The sequence below is a fragment of the Rousettus aegyptiacus genome, unplaced genomic scaffold (genome assembly GCF_014176215.1).
Source record: "Rousettus aegyptiacus isolate mRouAeg1 unplaced genomic scaffold, mRouAeg1.p scaffold_m13_p_7, whole genome shotgun sequence".
Lineage (NCBI taxonomy): Eukaryota > Metazoa > Chordata > Mammalia > Chiroptera > Pteropodidae > Rousettus > Rousettus aegyptiacus.
The window spans coordinates 38322501-38331482 of record NW_023416310.1 but is presented as its reverse complement, the minus strand read 5'-3'; positions in this window follow the sequence as shown (position 1 = coordinate 38331482).

Genomic DNA, 8982 nt, shown 5'->3' with positions numbered 1-8982 from the left:
CACAGCAGTATGTGTACTTATGTACTACCTTTCAGTGTAACATTAGGCAATATATTTGTTTGTTATTCTGGCTAGGGAAATTCTCATTAACATAATTACTGCCAACATCTTATTATTTCAGTGCAAGTTTATCTACAACATTTAGGCATTTGGTATTATGTTGAAAAAAATATATATATGTACTTCACGATTAATATTTTATTTTCTTGCTGCTGATCAATCTTTTGTCCCTAAAAACTGAAGAAAACATGCCACCCGAAATCAGGGGCTCTTTTGCCCCTTTCAGCTCCCATAGTGAAAAAGCTTATCCTTCTAGAATATTTAAAAATTGGAAGTAATGGATCACAACTTTTTACCATTGTCAGAAACGTTTTACTTTTAACATTTCTAAAAACCAGATATCATGTCAATATTACTGAGGGTATAATAGCCGAAAACACAAACCTGGGCTCAGCATTAAAATGTTTTTTTTGTTACATTAGTTTCAAGAGATTGAAACCCTTAAATTTGAAGATCAGTGGAAATAAAACAATCCAGGTTGAAATTCTGAAGATGTTATAAAAGTTAAAGTCATAAAATTTTTTTAAAAAAGCAGTTCCTTTTTGCTTTGAGGCTGCTTTTCAGTTTGATTTATTTATGCTAAAATAACAGAAAACAAAATTGAGAGTTGCAAGTTCCCATTAAGGAGAGTTGACTTCCTCTAAAACATATGTTTTAAAATGAGCATATTTTTAACTTTCTAGAATCTTTACATCAACAAAGCCAAAAGATCTACAATCTTAGCAAAACCCCTTTATGTGCTTACTATTCAAATAATTAAATATGTACCCCCGCCCCCTCATATGTGTATATTCAGAAATCAAGTTTATTTTAAAAATCCCACTAAGCTTGGGGTTCCTCCTATTAATTAAGCTCAGAGTTCAAGATTGGATATTTTAGAAGAGAGGGTCATAATTCTTTCCCCACCATATTTGAAGAACACATACTGATACTTCCCTTACTCCCTGAACAAAAATCACTCCCCCAAAATCACTGTCTGGGGATGGGTGCGAGGGCTGTTGCCAATGTAAAGCTTTGTGAGCTTTGCCTCTTTCAAATTAGAACCAGCTAGAATGGGCCTTGGTACGTAAAGAAGGTAGTATCTGGATAATCAGGCTCCAGAATTAATCTCTCAGAGTTATCTGGTGTTAAAATGCATTTGGATTTTGGCTGTTTGAACATTTTACTGCATTTTAAAATCTGAGAATTGAGAACAATAAAAAGAACATTTTATCTACGGTAGACAGAAATTTGAAGTTTCTGGGAACTTTGAAGTTTTGGGAACCCAAGGGGTCTACTTTGCCCTTTATTCATGTACCAGATATTTTCCTAGGGTCCTACTTTGTGCTGAGAGAGAGAAACGGTGAAAATGACAGAGGTTCTGCCCTACAAGCACTGACAGCCCAGGACTTGAGTCAGGCTTTTATGACATAAGTTATTAATATGAAATATACACAAAAAGACATGCAGTTGTTTCCACTTGACACAGGGTGCTTGCAGTTTATAATGTTTAAGTTAGATAGCAGTGCAAATAGCCTATACTTCTTAATGATTTAAAAAGTAAAATTATATAATTTTCCACTATGTGACTATTTAATTTATTATGAGTAGACACAAATACCTGTCTTTTTCACCTAGAGCAGCAATTGAAAATACATCTGTGGAATTCATTTCTTGATCCAACAAATGTATTAAAAACCTACTGTGTGTTAGAGAAGCAAAACAATGCCAGTTAAAAATAACGCATTCACAAATGTGTGTTAGCATCTATAATACTGTCTACAAAACATGTGTAATACAGAAAGCTCATTTCTCAAAAGTAACTGGTTAAGCTATTTAATAACATCATAAAAACTAAAACAAAACATTATCACAGACATCCATGACCAAACTTCATTAATTTACCATTCCAATTTCTGGGAAACCAAGCTCTTTCTCTATAAAGTAAAAATCTTGTGTCAGAAGTGATCAAAGCTGTGTTCCTTCAAACAGGTCCTTGCTAAAGGTTTAGAACTGTTCAAATCAGCAAAGGGAAGCCAGAGCTATACAAAGCAAGGATAATAGTGTGCATCTGTGTGGCTTTGGTATGCGTGACTCATGAACTTTATGCAACATAAAGGCTTGTGCCTGTGTATATGTATCTTAGTGCCTTAAAAATAAAAGTCATCCAAGAGCAGGAACCATGTCTCATGTCTGTTTAGTGTAGTGCTCCATAAAGAAAGAAAGAATAACAATTCTTAGGACCAGTCACCATTTTATAGGAACCTGGAGGCTTAGATAGATGACCTTGTGCAAGAGACTTTTTTTTTTTTGAAAGAGAAAGAGAGAGAAAACAGGCAAATTGTATATAACCAGGAATGAGAGACCAGAGGATTTATTCACTACCACACTGCAAAAGAAAGATGAAATAAGAATAGGCTTTTTCTACCAGAAAATTTCCCTTCGCTAGATTTGGTAAGGAAAAAAAAAATATGTTAATGATCAACTATCAAGAAAAAAGAAATGTCTTCATTTCTGGAAAAGGAACCAGAATAGCCCCACCTATTCAGTTATCTCTGGGAATGATTGACATGCATCTGGAGTGGTTGTGGGGCTGGATATTTGTGGGGTTTATGAGAAACTGGCCGAGAAGGAACTTGAGCCTGTTGACATGTTTGGATGACTGCTTCTCTTTTGTCATTTAGTTAATTCCAGAAGAGACCATTAAAGCTATTGTGAAGTGAGAATGATCAAGCCTGTATGGTACTTGATGGCTTGATCTAGTGGTCTGATTTCAGTCAGAGAGAACAGAGGAAAGGAAATGCAGAACGTGGTTGCTGTATAGTTCTTGGTGGTCTTTCTGCATGAAGTCGGTGACCTTAGGGCCTGCCAGCAACACCCAGTCAAGGTCACATCTTGGTGTACGTTGAGGGAAGGGACACAGAGCAACATGCATTTGAAAACTTCATTTTAACTTGTTGACCACCTGATCTGTGTGGAATGGCCTTTCTAAAGTAAGAAGAGTTGGAGAAGCAAGGGTTTGAGCCTTTTATCTTCATCTTTCATCCTATTTCTATTTCCCTCTGATGGACATGTTAATGAGTGAAACCACCATCACCCCCATCTCCTATCCTCACCATCATCACCACTACCATCACCTCCATCACCATCATCACCACCAACATCATCAGCACCATCACCACCATCCTATTTTCCTTATGATAGAATTAGCATCAGCCACATCATCACTAACAAACATTAATTACATATCATGGTGGCAGTAGACCAGATTAACAGGACATATTTCAAAAAACTGGTCCATTAGGTAATCAAAGGTAAATTCTTCATCAATTTGTCAATAAAGTCAGGCGGAGAGATGTAAGGTGTTTGTGTACAGCCCTTGGTTAGTTCTGTGCTGACTGCACCGTGCTAGCTATTGCTTTTTTAACCAACCAAGTGGTACCAGGAAAGCTACAACTTTCTGAAATAAGATGTTAATACCTCTTTTATTTTTACTATATTGTTGATAGACAAGATAAAGAAGATATAAGACACTTTATTTCTTCTTTTCAGTAAACTTATACATTTCCATCAGAATGTAATACTAAATGTATACCTCTGTGTATATATATGAAATTGCAACATTTCTTGACATACAGTCTTTTTTTGTTGTTTAGTTTCTCTGTCTCTCTGTATGTATGTATGTACACACACACACACGCGCGCGCGTACACACACACACATATATAATCCTTATCCTAACATAATGAAATAATAAAAACTTATGATAATAGAAAAGAGTATTTGTCCAAATAAAGGACTAACTGCCTATAAAATTTTTTAGACAGTAAAGTCATAGCCAGAAGTTGGCAATAAGACCATCTGAAACTACTAAACATCATTTCTGTGATGTTTCTTAGGAAGGGAGGGTGGAAAGGGGAGAAAGGGAGAGGGAGAGAGAGAGAGAGAGATCTAAAAGCTTCCTCAGCTGAGTTATTTTTTCTTTGATAAAACAACCTCACATCTGGACTGATATCTTGAATTCCACCCAATGCCATTTAAATTGCCCAAGTTATAAACCTCTTAAACTCAGGGTTTATAATAGAAACACTGACAGACCCTTAACTATAGTGCCTCTATAGTAATGAAAGCACAACTATTTCATTATAGCAGTGTCTGGCAGGGCTGCTATAATTAAGAGTCTGTCAGCGTTTCCATTAAAAACCCAAATTTTAAGAGGTTTTTAACTCACATTGTTTTAAATCACATTGGGTTGAAATTTGCTGTACGAAATGTTGGTCCAGATGTGTGTTATGTTGTTTTTCCTTTTATTTACACCCCCTATCCCAAAGAAGCAAATAGGTGAAGCTTATTTTTAAGATTAGGTGTGAAAACATATATTGAAAAAATTATTCCCTTGTTAAAAGCAAAAATTTCATGGGTGGGGGCTGTGCATAGAGAATGAATTGAAGTTTGAGATATTTTTTATTTTGTTCTTATTGTATTTTTTACTTTAGAAGTGCTCTCATTTGGGAAATCAGATTTGTACATATCCAAAAAGCAATGTTAAAAAAAAATAGATGGTAAAAATAATTTTAAAAAATAGATCTGTTGATACTGGGTTTTTAACAGTGGTTAATTTTAAAGATATCTGATAATGTAGTCTGCTTGAGTTGATGGAAATCTTGCATTGTATTCCTAATTGTTCAGTGGCTCTGATATTTGGGATAATCTTTCTGAGATCTCCATCTTTGGCGAGAATCACTTTTAGGCTAAAATGTACTTGTAATAGGGTTGTCGATCAAAGCCTTATTGATCTCTGGGGGAAACTAATGGAATTTGGATGGTTATATTTGCTTCATTTAAGGGATGATAGGATTTATTCACTATTACTCAAAAAAAAAAAAAACCCACCCATTTATTGAACATCTACTGTGTGCTGACTATTGCACTGGAACATATCTAACACAGTACACTGGACTGACTTCATTGTGCAGCACTGGTGTGCCTTTGATGTAAATGTTATGGAGCCAAATTGAGAATTTCACCAAGCAGTGTTCTAACCAGAACTCCTTGTTGTCTTCAAAGGGACCTCTTACTTAAGTAGTGAGACTACTGTTTCCCCCTCCCCATATATTATTGACTCAGCATACAGCTGCCCAAACTAGAGGCAAGTATAGACTTATTTAGAGCAGATTCAGCTTTTTCCTTTCTCCCCTTCCTCCTTCCCTTCCCTTTTTTATTTTTTGGATAGGTCCAGGTTTGTGGAGTAGCCTGCCAGCCAGTCAAAGGCCCAGGGAGTCTCTGGAGAAGGACCAGACTGTTACCCCCAGAACCTTCCTGGGGGAAGGAAATCTATGCCTTTGCAGAAGGTGTAGACACTGCCCTCCAGGGGCCTCCTTAGGTTCCAGGCTCTGGATCATACTGGAAATAGAGGAGGAAGAAATGTTATTAGGGGTATGGGTGTGTATGTGTGGCGGAGGGTGGTGCTGGTGGTGGTGTGGTGTTAGGAGCTGAGGGAGGCTGGAGAGAAGGGGGGACTGTGGCCCTCTGCTTACCTTTCAATTTAAGGTGCCCACATAAAGCCCATCCTCTTCCTTACACACAACCCCCTTTCTTCTTTTTAATTGTTTCCTTTGTCCTAACAACACCCTAGCACTCCCACCCTCAAGAACCCCAAATGCAAAACCTATGCTAAATGTAGATCCACTAAATGTAGATCTACTGCTAAATCCATACCTAAGTTTTATTTTCATAAAGATGACTGCCCATTCTCTATTTTCTGAACTGCCTTGGGGGGAGGGATAAAAAGCAAGGTGGGATCGATTGTATTTTTAACCATTCATTCAGTCATTCATTTATTTATCTTTAAGTCTATAAAGGTTTTTCCCCCTAAAGGCAGACAGTGACTATTTTATTTTAATCTTGTAGTTTCCATCGAGACAGATCTTTTAACCCTTCATTCTCCGGCTCAGCCTGTGTACCCCGCGCCAGGCGATCCTTCGCACTAGGGCAAGGACTATATTAAGTCTCCCTCTTAGAGCTGTTTGTTGACCACGTTCACGTTCAGAGCCCTGGAGCTAAAAGCACTTTACACCATAAAATAAAAGCACTGTCTTTTTTTTCTAAAAGGTTACGTCTGGAGGCCACGCGGCTCATACTTCATACCGAAAACTACTGAAAGGACTATGAAATCCTCTATGATTTACACTCTCTCACTGCATTAGGGTATAGATCTACTCGACTCTAAAAATACGGTGGGTTTCTAACCGATGTGAATATATGTGCATTATTTCAGAAAGTCTGTTAGAAAACTTGTCAACACATTATAAAGCATAAACCAGGACTTGGCTATTAAGTACGGAGATCAGAGGCAGAATATATACTGCAGGAAGTCCTGGGGAGTCTCCTCCGCGAGCAAGATAAAAAGGGGGCGGAGGGGAGAGGTCGTCTGTTGGCCTGGAGTTTACATTTAATGTCGTCACCAAAGGTTTAGGAAAGAGCCCGCGGAGGGTAATTACCCCCTCAGTGGAATCAGCAAATGTTCTACTGCTCTAAATGAAGATAATGGCCAGAAAATAATTTTAATATTTTCACAATTTATTACTTTCTAAAAGCCACTTTTGGAAAGGTAAATATACTTATTGTATATCCTAGGGCGTGCGTTTAAAGTGACCTTTCACCCCTCTACAAAACCACCTGCATAATTAATCAATACTTACGTAATATTTTAAACCTCTTAAAACACGTTTTTATTTCTCTAAATCCTCCCCTCCCCCACTTTTGGGCGCTGTAGCAAACATCCAGCCGGGATGAGGGAGGGGTCGTCAGTCACTCATAGGGGCGAGCTCGAGGAACCGCGAGTGGGGGTCCACGACCAGGAGAGACCAAATGCCTATATATAGCTCTGGTTTTCCGGACTGGGTGAAATCAGGCTGGGGGAGGGGCGGGAGCGGAGGGCATTTCCTATTTCACTCTGGGCATTTTATGATGGTGAAATTAAATATATGTTAATGGTGAAAACGTCGCTGCTTGGCTCTCCATTGGCACCCAGGGAAAGCAGCTGCAAAACTGGGTTTTTAATGTTTGTTTTAAGATGTGGTTTCGGAAGGAACTCCCTGGAATCTGAAACAAGTGTAATAACATAGCAGACCTACTTGTAACTAAGTGCTTACTTTCTTATGATTTTTTACAAAAAAGAAAATCAATAAAATGTTGCGAGTTATTTATTGAAATAAACATAGATAGCGGCCCTGACAGGGTGCCGATTTTAGAGAGCACACAATTGTGTAATGAACTGTAATTCAGAATTCTGTTAAATGTGAACCACAGAACCTTTCGGAGGTAATAAAGTCATTACTTTTTACACTACACCCAACCCAGAAAAGCTTTATACACACCATTATATAGAAACCATACATATGTATTTCCACAACATATATTCGTCCATTTATATACCTTCTCTAAATATAAACGTTTATGGATGGAAGGGAAAAATATTTAAATTTGGAAAACTGGGTTCCGAAAGAATCTGACTCATTATTGTTACCTGAAGGAGCTTTTATTTTATTTATTTACTTTTCAAAGGCCTCGCAATTGTACTTTCTTTCCTCTCCTCACCTTTCCTCCAACCATTCCCCTCTTAGCTCCGCTCTCCGCCCCACCCCCACCCCCCTGCAATGACATTCTTTTGGTCACTCAAAGTCTAGTTTAACAAGACAAGGGAGGGGGGACAGTAGTGGAAGAGAGATGTTGACTTGCTCTGAAGAACTCCTGAAAAAGGGGAAATACTGTAACGCACACCCTATAGAGCTTTACTGAAAGTGAATCTTCCTGCTTCTTAAACAGGATTTGAGTACCTCCTCCCCTTAAACTGGAGGAAAACAACAAACCACATTTACACTAATCCAGTCCAGCCCACATTTTTCCTAATGTTGAGCATCAAAACCTCCTTTTTTTCCTTAGAGGGGCTCGAAGCTTCGCCGAGCTAGGCAAGCGTCATTTTCTAATAGGTTTGAAACTTTAGTAAGACACATGAATAAACAGCCGCTTGCTGGAGCGGCTGGGACGTGGGTGCGCGCTTGCAAGCCCCGGGTCCCCGCTTAAAACAATAAAGCCTCCCGCCGGGTAGGCGAATTTACGAAAACAACGTCCCTTAGACTGAGGAGGGGGAGAGAAGCCACGAGGGGTTGTGGAGCCGTTTGGAGGACAGGCTCTGTAGACACGCACTCACAAACGTCCACCTGCAGCTCGGAGTCTCGCCGGCCGCGGAGACCCGCCTCCACCCTGCGCGCTCTGCGCCTCGCTCGGACTTGAGTCCCTTTCCCTTTCCCCCCTGCCCTTGCGGATTTGCAATCGCAGCGCGGTCTCCGCGGTGGCGGTGGCGGCGGCGGCTGAGCCTACAGGGTGGCGCAGGCAGGCAGGGAGGCTGGGAGGCGGGAGACGCTGGGGGACTTTGCAGGCACGTTTCGGAATAAACTTTCCAATCGCAGGGGGTGCTGTTGCTGTACATTTTACGTAAAACTGAAAGTATCCCACGCCAGAGTGAAGCCCGCTTTTTTGACAGCAGCAGCGTGTGTCAGTGTGTGTGTGTGTGTGTGTGTGTGTGTGTGTATGTGCGTGCGCGCGCCTGTGTGCATTAAAGAGACAGTGGTTTATTTCCAACAGGTCCTCCCTAATTTCTCGGGAATGTCTGCAGAAAGGCCAGAGGGACTGCGGGCTCCAGCGTTTGCACCTTGGCTGGGTGGCGCGTGGGGAGCGCGGCGCTGACACGGGGCAGTCACCCCACCACCATGGCCTCCTCTCTGCTCCTGCGAGCCAGTCGCTCGCTCTCTCTCCATTCCCCATTTTCTGTTCCCGGGTAACAGCACAAGAATAGTTGTGCTCTACCCGTAAGAAACATTTTCTTGCCATTCCTCCGTGCTTCTGCAGTTGCTCAGGAGCGGGAGGGGGTGTGTCCATCCC